The sequence below is a fragment of the Manacus candei genome, unplaced genomic scaffold (assembly GCF_025592945.1).
Source record: "Manacus candei isolate 608988 ecotype Guabito, Panama unplaced genomic scaffold, ASM2559294v1 h1tg000028l, whole genome shotgun sequence".
NCBI classification, from domain to species: Eukaryota; Metazoa; Chordata; class Aves; order Passeriformes; family Pipridae; genus Manacus; species Manacus candei.
Genome location: NW_026138076.1, coordinates 20,744,701 through 20,758,775, shown reverse-complemented (window position 1 = coordinate 20,758,775; position 14,075 = coordinate 20,744,701). Strand labels below are relative to the sequence as shown.

At 36.4% G+C, this 14,075-nt stretch overlaps 1 long non-coding RNA gene across 2 annotated transcripts; it reads left to right on the top strand.

The window, feature by feature from the left end:
• Nucleotides 1–714: 714 nt before the first annotated feature.
• Nucleotides 715–9,758, top strand: LOC127472277 (uncharacterized). 2 transcript variants are annotated; one of them, XR_007904943.1, is made up of 3 exons: nucleotides 715–1,321; nucleotides 5,817–5,909; nucleotides 9,144–9,758. It is a non-coding gene; the product is annotated as an uncharacterized LOC127472277 (long non-coding RNA). The 2 variants fall into 2 exon arrangements; XR_007904944.1 differs by lacking the exon at nucleotides 715–1,321 and adding an exon at nucleotides 1,333–1,718.
• Nucleotides 9,759–14,075: the final 4,317 nt, after the last annotated feature.

Below are 14,075 nucleotides of genomic sequence, written 5' to 3'. Positions count from 1 at the left end.
AGTCCACAGGTAAGGAATGAAAAGAAAAAGGTTTTTAAACAGGGAAGAAGAAAAGTCTTCCTTAAGCTGAAGAATCTTATATCAAGTCAACCTTTTCAGGCCCTTGATGTGATTATTGGGGTGTCCTGTGCTGGGCCAAGAGTTGAACTTGATGATCCTGATGGGTCCCTTCCAACTCAGTATCTTCTATGGTTCTAAGAGAAGTTTACAGATTACAGATTTCACCAAAGAGAGAAATTAGAGGTAGCCCCTAGAGGAACTGTGGAATTCTGTAAGAGTGAAATAGAGTGAAATAAAGTTGCCTACAGAGAATAATGGAGAATATTGTAACACTTATTGGTTTCTAGGTTACACAAGACCCAAAAGCTCCCCTTTTTCCCCAGACTGCAGGAGAGCAAAGTGCCTTTATGAGAAGAAAAACAAGCTTTAATTTAGACTTTTCTCATATGGTTCAAGTGTATTTTGTAATGTCATGTGACCAGGTTTCAAGATAAATGGAAGAAATATTTTCCCAAATTACTAAGGTATGTCTCTGTTGTGCTGAATCTGTGCATTTACTACACACTAGATTTGTACAAAACTCAAGTATTTCTTCTCTGAAACTGGAAACATACCCATGGTATTCATACAAACGACATTGCAAATGAAATGCTAAACTGAAGTACTAGCTATGAATTACCTATCCATGTAATCTGTAAATTACTTTCAGTAATCCATAAAAGGAAACAGACTGTGTCATGTTAAAGGTTTCTGCTGTATCTCAATGAGTCCAGCTCTGCAGTTGCATTTATTTACTCTGGGAAATTTTCCTAATGCCTCAGATGAAGAAAGGTCTTTATCCTTGTAGTCCAGATCTCTAAGACTGCAAGAAAAAGATGTCTCTGTTGCCTTAGGAGACCACAGAAAGCAGGACTCCGAGCCAACTTAGTGTATAAGATAAGATAAAGAGAGTAGGTCCTTTAATTCCAGGCCTGAGGCCCACAGGAATACATATGATGCATCCCCGTGTCCATGTGGTTCCACAATTTAAGGTATTAACCTATCCAATCCCAGATCTATCCACCCTCCAGCACCTCCCCCGGCATGCCCCTCTGAAAATTGAGGCAGGGGGCTCTGGGACCCCCTTTTCCTCAACCTCCTCTTAATTACAGCACATTCAGTCCTTGGAGTTCCTCCAAAGCTCTGGGTTTGAAGGTCGCTGTGCCTGCGTGGTATCTTGTTGTCCAGGCCAGGGTGCAGATGTTCTTAAACAGAATGAAGGCCTACCTTGAGGGAAGTCTAAACAAGCTAATGGAATTTTGAGGGAGTGATATGGAATGAGGTAATAGTGTTGGGTTAGTGTGTAAACTACTGTGCTACAGGGTAAGGGATATAATACAGCTACTTCTAAAATCTACAGAAAGCTAAAAATCCAAAAATCCATAGGCATTGTAATAGTTTTAGTCTAGGCCTTCCTGGAGACCAGCTTGTAACCAGGAAGGAATAGGGAAGTGACCAAGGAAGTATTCCATGCTATTCCTTTACATAAACCGAGGTATAAATAAAGCCAACCGGAGAGACCTCGCTCTCTTCTTTTCCGGTGAGGTTTGGGAACAGGAGGTCCCTCCATTGGCCTTGCTTATCTGAAGTTGAGGCCTGTATCGACTGCTGTTGTCTGCCACGTGGGAGGGGAGAGTGCTGGGCCAGGTCTGACTGTCCTGCTTTTCTCAAGGGAAGTGGTGAGATTTTGCTAGTTCTTTATTTTGCTGGTTACCGGGTTTTTTGATTGTGCATACTTGTTTTGTTTCTGTCCCTTTTTGTCCCTTTTTTGTCCTTTTCCCCTTGTCTCTCTCCCTCTTCCCATTTAGGGAGCTGTTTGAGGTTTTTGGGGTTATATGTACATAGGATTCTCACTGTATATATCTGTTTTATATGTAAAATATATATTTTTACTATAGCTTTAGCTGTTCGTTTTTTTTTCTTTCCTCTCTGAGGAGTAGGCTCTTTCATTGAGTTTTGGAGACTTGGTGGGAAGCCAGCTCAAAACTTCAACAGAATCTTGGTGTCAGAAGTGGGATACGAACCCATGCCTCCCGGGAAGAGTACAGCTACACCCTGTAGCTGTTCAGATAAAATAATCTCCCTTTTTGACCTACAAGTCCAGAATGAATAGTTGAATTCTGGGGAATAGCATGGCACTATTGAACAGGGAAGAAATGGAAATTGTATCGTGTCATTCTGATTTACTGCACAGCATAAATGCATGCTTTATATGAAAAAAAAAACCTTTCTGGGAGAACTCTGCAAAGAGGAGTGGTTACTTTGAGGCCTTTCTTTCAATTTGATGTGCTTCTACCTCAGAATGCTCTTGATGACATGCTCAAGGCAATGTTACTATGTAATGTATGCATGCCATAATCCCATCCCTCCAAAGAATGCATCCAGGATGGGGCCACTTAGAAAAGTTGTCTCTTGTAAAACTGGTGTTTGATCTTACAGCTGCTGTATAGTCAGCCATAGTCTTTGAGGGCTACTCAAGTGTTTACAGTGAATTACAAAGAATTTACAGGATCATTGTGAGAGAGAAAAAAACAAGTTTTGTCTTCAGAAATGCTGACAGTGTCATAATACAGACAGACAAGTATGAGTGTTTTATGATCCATATCAAAGGAAAATTTCAGCATTGCTGATATTTTAGTACAGCTGCATAACAAGAAATGGTCAAAAGAATAAAACTACATGGCTGAGATTCAACTATGCTCATAAAGCAGGGCTTGGATGCTCAGTGAGCTTTGTAGCCTCAATAATTCTCACTTGTGTCATATTAGAAGCCTTAGGCACTCTTGTCCTATGACAGCATCTTGTTAGCAAGCAGCAGACCCCAGCAGAAACAAAGGCTTAGGGCAGCTCTGCCTAACTGCCCATGAACTCTAGTTTCATTATATTTCTCCCTAACAAGGGACTTGGTTACTAATTTGATTTGTAGAAGAGAAAACCCTGGCAAATTAAAAGCAGCAAACATTCCCAAGTGATTTGCTGCAAAGCAGAATAAATGAGTAACTGCTTTAAATGAATCATATTCCATTAATTTCATGTAACAGCAAAAATACGGGGTTTTTTTTCCTTGTTTATGGGTGAAATTTTCTAGTCTGAAAACATCCATTACCGGAAGTATTTATATTAGAGATGGTTTATAGAAAATACTTGATTACAGAAGTTCTTGATTCAAAAGTTGCCATTTAAACAGTAGTATCAGTGTCAGGGGAACAACAAGTCATGATTGACTTATTCAAAAATTGCTTCAGAGTTCAGGCGAGAAATGTATTTGGAAAACAGTAGGGAGGTTTTAGTGCTTAACATCCTTACCACACAATTATGAGGAATGAGAAGTATTTCTCACATGGATGTCTCAAAGTCTAGTGAAATAATTGCTCTAACACCTAGGTTCAAGATCGAACAACCTGGGTATAATCAAATATACTTTGCCATTGTTTTCCCAGTACAAATTTTACAAGATCTTGTAACAAGAGTTAACTGCAGTAGAAAAAATTAAACAGATGAAAACTGGAACAGATGGGTCTATTCTAGGTTTTGACATACAGAAGTATTTGAGAATCCAAAATGCCCTGACCTATTTTGCAGGGTCAGAGATAAGGCAAAGATTCTCAATAATTCTTGAAATAGTAACTCCCTACAAATATAAAAATATAGAAAAAGGAGGACTTCCCGCTATAATGTTAGATAGAATGAAACATTTTTCTTAGCATTGGCATCTGTGCTCTTATTCATCATTCATTCTCCACCATCTTATTGTTTTTCTCTGTGATTTCTGTCACTTTTCTGTAAGCAAAATAAAACAGATGTGTCAATTTTCACATAAAAATCTCTGCTTTTGGTGCTCAGCATCATTCAATGTTTTATTTTCCTTTCTTTTCAAAAACTTTCTTCCTGTTAAAGCTAAGCTAAAGCTTAAGTTATAAAACTTATTCTCCTCCTGGTTTTAAAAACAGTTTACTAATCTTTACTCACCTTAGCAGTGCCACTGCAGTGTAATACTTAATTTACATTAGTAATCCCAATTACTTCATTTGGTTCCTGTTGCGGGTCTGAAAGCCAAATATGCATCTTTAATCACATGCTTGATGAGCCCATTTGGCATTCCCACAACAGGAATCAGATGAAGTAATTGGATTGGATTGGATTGTTTATGCAAGTTAACATGTAGTTATTTTCTGGACAAATAGCCAATTGTACTTAACTGTTTCTCACAGTCAGTAGAAATAACTAAGGTGAATTTCTAATAATCACAGAAGCTAAAGACAAGTTCCCTCCTTGGAGGCTGTTTAGGATTGTTTTTTATTCTGAAATGTAAAAGATACAAACTACAGAGTAGGTACAGCCTACAGAGATACATGCTATGCGTAACACTTAAAAGTATAACTTGCTGATAATTGTGTGAAAGACTTGAGAAATATTGTCGTATTTTCTTGCCATAGAGGGTGCTTAACTGCTGTAAACCAGTGTGTTATTTCTGTGCTCTTAGTTATTAAAATCTATTTACTACCTAGAAATAAATAGTGGGTTTTCTGTGGAAAGAGGTCAACACTGAAGTCCCACCAGAATATCTGTTTCAATCTGTCATGATTCATGTTTCTTAAGTACCCTGGAAAGGGAGTTGAATATGAGAGAGCAAATGGTTAAGCCAAAATTACAGGAGCTTAGTAAAGACAAGGACCAACCATGAGTAATTATAGAGGGACAATGAAACCACTGAGTGACTGGTTGACAAAATGGCTGATGAAAATAATAGTATGTAATATTAAGTAATAGAAGAAAAATATTTGAACTTTATATGTGCAGTGATGAGTTCTGAGCTGACTATTATTATTCAGGGATGAGATTATGAGACTGCAAGAGATAAAGCTATCCACATTACAAAAAATGCTTTCTAAGGAATCAGAATTTCAATGTACATTCTTCAAAAAATCCCAAACACAGTCAAAGAGAGGAGCAAACAGAAAAAGTCAATCTTCCATTCTATAAAACTATGACATCTCCTTTTTTATAAAACTGCACAGTGCTCTGGGTCGTCTCCTCAAAATGGATAGAGTGGACCTGCATGTTGCCATAGGACAAGGTATGACAAGGATAAAACAGGATTGGGCATTTGGTCTTGCACACTGTGTCTGGTTTCACAGATTAGCAAACTTCTTTGAGCAAGGTGAATGCCTTAAAAGGAGGATACTCCATTCATCCCAAAGGTCCAGTCCATTTGCAGATCTACGGGGGATGGAGAAGCCCCTGTGTAAGACAGAACACCCCTTTGGGTGTGGTGTCTGACAATCAACATGACTGTGCATCCTCTAGTGCTGATCTGTCATTTTCAGTTGGTGCTCTTCCAACTCTTTGAGGTTCATTCAGTTTATTGGTGATGATTTTCTCATGTCTTACAACAGGTGATCACAATTTGATAAAGGAAAATGCTCCCTGTGATTGGTACAGGTATAACACCGCTTAGTTGGTGATACATCTCAACCTCTCAGCCATTTTTTCCCAGTTGTGTTTTCTGTGCCTTTAAGCGCTGCCCTAGGTGACAGTGGAACTAGTCTGACACTTCCTCAGCAGCAGTTAACAATGGACTAAAAAAGCTTTTACAACACTTTACAACTAGTTGCAGTAACATTCAGATTTTTCATATAAATTCGAGCTCTCTTTTTTACTTTCTTCTGAAATCTGTATTCACATAGTTAACTAGAATAATTTTTCATTCTTGATGTAGAAATAATTTTGAGGTCTGGAAAGGTCAAACAATTCATGGTGTGTACTTTTTTTTACAGATTAATTGGCACAAGAAAAGTAATTACAAAGCTTGGAATTCACCACAGGAAAATCGTCAGTCTGTGAAGAGCATGGTAATGGGAAGGAGGCAGGTAAAGGATGAAGAAGAATGTTTCCTTTTCTCAGCCATTTGTGCCTTTCCTAAGCAAGAGAGATGAATAGAAGGTAGTTCCCAAGATTTAGAAATTTTCTACGATATAGACTACTACAGCAGTAAGGATCAGAGGGAGAACCCTTAGGGTAAGCCTAGATAAACAAAGGGACTAAATTACTATAGCATAGCTAGATATCTCTTAAGAACTGACAGTGTAGGCTCCCTTTACCTCCTTTTACTGTGAAATGCACTGGTTTAATGTACCATACCTTAGTTTTAAAAATCCAGATTTCGATCATTCCCTTTGTTAGGCCGAATATGACGGGGAAACCACATTTTTATTTGCAAGCTCATATGCATTAAGTGAATCATAAAATGTGGTGGGAGATTGACATGGACCAGCTAATGCCTTTGACTGAGTCCTTGTACCTGTAAGGTGGTGAGTATTACTTTAGGGCCAAATAGCTGTGAAGCAGCTGGATTTTTCAGACATACCTATTTCTGTTTACCATGGTCATTTCAACACAGGACCAGAAAGGTGAGAGTTGATGTTATCTATTTTTTAATATATTCTTCTTGATAATCATTACCCACCAGAGGGAGCTGCTCTAGAAATATTTGAAAAATAGCTTAATTGTGAATTTTGGCTTCAAGATATAATTCTTCCTCACTTTCAGCCTAAAGGAACAGGGATGTTTTAGAAGTATGTGTACTGAAGTAAAAGATCAGTCTTAATCATGCAGCATGCCTTTTTATAACCATGTGTCACACTTTTATCCTTTTTGTAAACAACTTTCAATCCTAGGGTTCATGAGAAAAGCTAATGTGCAGGGCTCTATGGCAGTCTAAGGACATAGTTATTAAGATGTGATATTAATGGAAATGACCCCTGTCAGTAAGATGGACTAAGCTTGCTTCTGAAGCCTATCTGGTCTTTACCAGTTTTATATTTCAGATGCTCCCTTAGGCCCATCAGTGCACTGGCACATAAAGTTACAGAATTAAAGGAATATAAATTCCACCAGTAAAAGTATTCCTATGAGTAAAGTAAGTGAAAAAGTTCAAATTTGATCAAAATTTGTTGAGCCAGTGACTTCTAAATACTAAAGACTTTCTTTTCTAAATGTTAGATTGAACTCCGCAAGAATCTTTTAGTATTGAACCAATTTAATCTCTTATTTTGCTGGTTCTCCCTTTTGCTTTTCTTTGCATCTCAGTGCTCTGGAAGAATCCATCTAGTTTATGGATGAATTCTACTATACTTAGTTATAATTAAAGCATACTCTTAGGAACAATCCTATCAATCCTGAAATTTACATACATGTATCATCATATATTAAGCTGTTCCCATTCTACACCAAATATTTCCAAAATCAACACTTTTAACAGCAAATTACAAAGCAATTTACATCAGGTCTGCAGTTTTTAAATTGCACCTATTTATGTTGGTCATCCTTTGGTTTATTATTCCAGGTAAATGAGTAGGTATATTTAAAAATTTGATTGCTGGGAATATTTGAATTTGCTCATTTTTCCACTAAGGGCAAATACAATCATGTTTAAGATAATCTTAGAGAAGTTGTCATTTCATACTTGAGGTGGACTGTATATATGGATAGGGCAAACAGGAAGGGCCCTTGGAAAATATGACTGTCTATATAAATTTTAAAGTTCCATGTATGTAAAATGAAAGTAGAGAAAGTGGGTGCATTGTACTCTATTTTATCTGTCGCACTCACAAAGAAATATAATAACCTATCTCTAGAGTACTTTGAGAAAGGACAAAACCCAAAATACTTTCAGAGAAATACTTAACAGGCAGGGACTAAATTTATTTGCTGGAATGCTAAAGCGGTAGTACCTTATTTCCCAAGGTTATATAAAATAGTAATACACTCTAAATGTTTAGATGATTTGTTATCTACAGAAAATCAATGTTTTTTGCAAACAGCTGCTGATACTCATCAATTGTTCATTCACAATCTACTTCAAAGCTGCTGGATGTGTTTTTAACAAAGAACTTTTGTATCAAACAGGAGGCAGATTAAATGCGATTTATTGAAAGTAAATTTGAGGCATATTTCTGAGTCAACTTGCCAGTTGCATCTTTTTGAAAAGCTACAGGTAGCTGCAGTGAGAGGCATTTAGAACTTCCAATAAGCTTAAATCTAAATGATCAGTAGCACGCCTGGGGCTGTGTTGAAAAACTAGGGCAGATTCACTGCCTTAGAAGCCAATAAAGGCAAGTTTGCTACATGCTACAGCTACTGGCAAGGGAGTGCATCCATTCAGCACCTGCTATATTGCAAGCTCCATTGAGCTTCTTCTGGGCAGCTCATCTTAATAGCCCTGAAGGAGAGTTTAAATTTGAGTGAAGTCCAAAGAAAAATCAAACAAATGTTTTGTGCCTTGAAGCACTAGATAGAAAGAAATTTTATATATTGCACAAAGTAGTAACTAACATACATTTGTATATGCTTTACATAATTTTGTAGGTTAGTCTTCTGTTTTACTGACGAAGTCAGTAAGACCGACATTGCAGGTTTTTTCACAGCTCTAGCAGAAGAAAGAGGCACTTCAGATGCACTTCGATGCGATGTGACCTTTCCTGGGAGTACCCTTAGTGGTCACAGTTCCTAAGTGTCCCAATTAACTCTGGATATTAGTCTTAACACATAAATTTATAATAGTAAATTTATAATAAGAAAGAGTTATTATTACATTTACTGTTGTTGTAATTTCCAGTTTAATTTTTTTTCTGCCTCGATTCATCATGTATAAATTCTTGGTACGGCTCCCAGATTGTGAAAGAGCGTCAAAGCATGTACTTGGAAGTTCAAAATATATTACCACAGGTGACCCATTAGATTCTCGCATCATCATGGCCTTCTTAAATTGGGACTGGTTGTCCTAGCTTCACACCAGATTATCAGCAAAGTATATAATTTCTGCCTTAAGCTTTCTTACCAAGAATTGTCATTTAATTTCAACATTATCAGCTCATGACATGGCATTCCAAAGACAAATGTCATGTTTTAGACGCAAGCTGTGATTTTTTTTAATATTATTTGGTGTCCTGCCTTTTTCTGTATTCAACAGTATAGATAAAACTGCAGGAAAATAATCCTTTTTTTTTTTTTTCATTCCAATTGATCAAACTAGAAAGGTTACTGAGGCATTTAGTCCAGAAAGGAAAAGAAAATTTCCTTTTTTAAAAATTTATTTTTCATAGAGGTAACTTCTTCTGAAGTGTTATTAGATGTGAAGAAAGAAAAAGAATTGGAAGGAACTGGAAACTTCTGGAAAGGAGTTTCCCAGTTACTATGGAGGAAGAGTTTTAAAAGCCTTCTGCAAATTTGGAGTTTCTCTCCAAAGGATCTGTCTGCTATTTCAGATTTAAGAAAACTGAGAGATGTCTTGAACATTGAAATATTAAAAGAAGTAAAGTCATTTTATTTTCTCAGCACAGAGTAAAGCTAAAGATGCTTCACAGAGATACAAAGGGGGAAAGGAATATTCTGAGACTGAGGCAATTTAGTCAGTATATTCTGTAAGGGAAATTACAAAGTGATTAACAACATGAAGCAGACCCAGGGCATACAGCCAGCGATTTATCTCCTCTAATAAGTAAGACATGAGAAGAGGCTATTGCAATGATATTATTCAAAGTTTCACTGAATGCAGGTATTATTGGAACATTTAGCCTGACCTCTATAGTAACTGGTCCTTTCCTTTTGCCAAGGTACCCTATACCGAATCCAAAAAATATTCCTGGATAAAGCATGTCTTCCAGAAAAAACAGCAGGTGGGTCCACCCATCCTATTAATAAAGCATGGCAGTGCTAAATCCCACTCTTTGTTGAAATTGCATGCATTTTCTCATATGACTTTCTGTCATTTTAGACTTTAAGTGACTGTTTCTTAATCTTGTCTTTTTTTAAGTGCTGTGCAGTGTTTTCTCCCAGTGAAGATACTTAGGCACTACCTGAATTACCTCTACTACTGGTGGAGGCAGAGGGGAAAAAAAAAAAGCAGTTGCAAGGTCTCTCACTGTAAGGAATTAGTTTGCCATGTCCATCAGAAGATGCACCTAATCACTCACCACCACATTTGACCTGGTAATGTTTAAATCTTCTTACTAAGATTAGTTAAGCCCATTCTACCATGCATTTTTCATAATGCCTTTAACTTTCTTTATCAGATATCTATATCTGTATATAAATGTAAGTTTATATTGATTTATTTTCTATTTCCTTCTTGCTGTTTTCTTATACTGTTAAGTACTGTCTTTACATTGTGCTGCACCAGGACATGCTTTTGGCTGTCATTCTCACCTGGATAACAGAATTGTTACTGCATAATTCTTGCTTTCTAGGAGCCATCTTATTTTAAAAGAATTTCCAAATTTCTTTTGATGTCTTTCTCTTTAAATATTGCTTTCTAGCCTGTTTGACTTATGATAGCTTTTATTTTGGGGAAATCAGTCCCTTGGAAATCTATGTACTAACACAATTCTTAGTGACTGGTACTATATTCTTTTTCCTTGTGAAGATGCAGGTGACCACCTGCATTATTGCTATTGGTCTGTAGGGTCCAAAACAGTATTCACCTCTGTTATTATTAGTCTTTAGTCAACATAATGATGTCTAAATTAAAATAAAATTGCAGTTAAAAGAAATGTCTTTTGAGCTTGAAAGTTATCTTCTTTATTTAGCATTGCTATAATTCTCCTGTTTTGTATCCTACATGCTTTAATCAAACAGTATTGTCCAAAATCCAAGTTTTCTTTATACATGTTGCAAAAGCAATTAAGAACTACCTTATCCTGGTAATATTTTTTTAAAATAAATGTTTTCAAATATTTGTACGACCTTTCTTGATTACCACAGTTTCCTAAATATGTTTTGTAAAGATCTATGTCTTCAGTGATTCATATGTGTTAAGGTTCTGCATTATCACTACTTGATTTAGCTACAGATTTTTGTTGTAGAGAGTGACTCCTTTTTTTTTTTCCTTGGTTAGGAGCACATTGGTGAATTTTTAGCATTGCACTAAACCTACTTGTTCCCCCAGATTTCAGGTAATTCCTTTGCTCTTCTCATGAGTCATAACAATTCTTTTCCTTAGCAAAACAACTGGCATTTGTTATATAAGCACTTTTATATTCCTTGTCAGCTCAGCTGCACTTGTTTGCAATATGCTGAGTAGGCGTTTGCATGACAGTTGTCATCTCAGCATCCTTTTCTCCCTGTTGCTAATGCAACACACTCCTTGATGTCCAGCTAGTCTCTGAGATCATTAGTTCATTATCATAATCAGTGGAAAGGCAGCCTGGTATCATTGGCTAGCTTCCTCCCTTATGGGGATGTGGTACACTATTTTGCAAAAACAGATCTTCCACTTCACACCAGCTATGCAAATAGTAGTGTTTCTGTAGCACTCACAATAACTTTGTGCAATAAAAACTTTGCTAATATCCTGAAATCTTCTTCTATTGAAGTAAGTCTCTGATGGCAAAGGATGTTATTAGAGGCATCATACAATTATATAATTTCATGCAATTTAGTGTTGCACGTTTACTTTTGCTCCAGCAATTAGAAGAGTATCTTGTACTTACTAGTATCTTGTACTACCAAGAGCCTTCACTCTTACCTTAGCTGTAGTAATGCTTCCTGCTCTTTGTCTTCCATCTATGAAATACTGTAGAAGTAGATATATCTCTTAACTGAAGAGCTTACAAATTAGAAAGGTATATTTTAGTTCAAACAGTACTTCTCAGGATTGATCTTACTTCAGAGCTTACTTAACCTCTAACACTAAGACAAATGGAAATTCACTACTAACTCACAATGTATATTTCAATAGCTAGTGTTCCCTCACATTTAAATGAATGGTTTAAATGAATTGAGATGGATTAAGTATGATAGGCCAACAGCTATGTATGAAAATGTACTCTGTTAGTATTCTACTTCTAAATAGGAAGTATCTTTTCCAAAATGAGTACAGGATGTGCATACCAGTTGCATATGCAACCTAAAATTTGATATTCTCCCTAATTGCTAGTATACTGAATGACTGTCATACATACAAATGAACACTTAACCCATTTTCATAGCTCATTTGCTTTTATAAGTATTCTTAAAGGGCACTGCCCTGAAAATTCTATCTCTGGGAAGTTGCAGAAGTGACACCCTGTTACCACTCTTAAATGAGGAATAAATGTCATTCCTAGAGTGTTAATTACCAGTGAGGACACTGTCTAAGAAACCTGGGAGGATGCTGTTAATTCTTTACATCAGCCAGGCAAAACTTGAGCACTGTCAAAGGAATCTTCTCCAGCTGTAACAAGGAACTGAAACCTGGGCTCCTCAACTGAGAGTGCTCTTTGCTTGCTTTAGAACAAGAAGGAACCCACTGTAAGTAGACGTGAGTTCTTCTGATAACATAATTTTTAGAAATTTTCCAAGTGAAAGTTCACAAAGCCATAAAATTTTACTGCCTCATGCAACAAGCAGCAGCCTTCTCTTCCCAATGTATAGCTTTTAATTGGTTTAAGAGACTGTCATCCTATGCCTGCAACAAATAGGCTTGATTGTCTGTGACACTCAATGGTTCATCCGGAGTAATAACTTGACAGCTGAACTCTATTTCCACAAATTCACAAGCAATGTAGTAAACTGGTAGTGTTTTTTCTTTCGGGTATCCCCAATGTGACAAGACAAAATGCATTAGGAAACATCCATTCTCCTTCTAAGAGTAATCTATCCTGACTGGACATGGGGAGCAACTTCAAGGTTCACTCATGACTCAGTTTTGATGGCTTTTTTATGTAATGAAAAAACTGTACACAGCTATTATAAAATAATCTAGAATTGTTTTTATTTTACGTATTTTCCCCTCATATTATTTTAATGTGTATCTGAACATTAAAGTTTATAATACTTAGAAATAATAATTTCAAAGAACAAAACTTTCAGTTTTGGAAATGAGACTAAGGCTTCACTAAAAACTGATGTGTATGCCCTTTGTACTTTCAAATATGCTTGTGAATAAGAAAGAATACTCTGCTTTATGAAGCTAATTTTGGAATGATACCTTAGCAAAGGAATGACTTATGCACTTCATCTCAATTAAGATGCTTTACACTGAATGGTACTTTTCATTGGCATATGAAAGTATTTATCTAAAATCAAAGATGTTAATTGTCCCCAGGACACTTGATTATAGTCTGAAATCTTTGTGGAGTTCCTTAGTTTGTATGATTTCCCTTCTGAAATGGAAATTTTCCCCTCGCTGTGGTATACTTATGATATAATCTACACTCAGCAGCAATGAAACTTGATGACTGGCACTCTACAAACAGCTCGCTATTTCAGTTAATGAAATAGATTTCCTGACACACTTCAGTTGCAGCTTAGTTTAAGAAATCGCTGTTCTGTAGGGTATGCTGGAACAAAGTGATTCTGTAGAAAGCTGGATGTTCTCGCATTATGTTTCTGATTCTCTCTCAGTGTAAAGCTCATGCTTTTGGCTCCACCATGGAGCTACCAATTGTAACTGCAACTGCACTGTTGACACTCATCATACTACTTGAATCTTAAGCTTAAATGTCTTTATATTCCTATCTCTACCCTACGTATTTGTAGTATAACTTCAGACAGTCATAAGACATTTTAAAAGCACATGATATGAAAGAGTAGAAAGATTGCTAAGCTATCGAAAGTAAAGTTTACAAGTTAATGCATTTTTGAGACTTTATTTAAAAATACAAACATGATTTTAAAAAAATCTTTTAAATTCTCAGTGAAAAGGTTGTTTTACAACTCTAACCTCATCATCATTTTCCTATGCTTATGAACTTCTGGTAGTCATAAAAATGTATTTTCTTACTGAACCATCTCAGTATGTATATCCAGGCTGCAGAATTTCAGATTGCTTTGGTGAATCTTTTTGTTGTTTCCATCTTGAATGCTGTTATATACCATTTATTTCATGTTTCATACTGTGTCAATTCCACATTAGCCTCAGCTTTTAAATTCTACTGCTGTCTTCCACAAAGGGGCTACCTCCTTCCTTCCGAAAGAAAAATATCTTTAAAAAAGCAACCTCAATGCAGTTTGAAATACAACTAAATGGTTGCATATACTGTTGTCACATATTACTT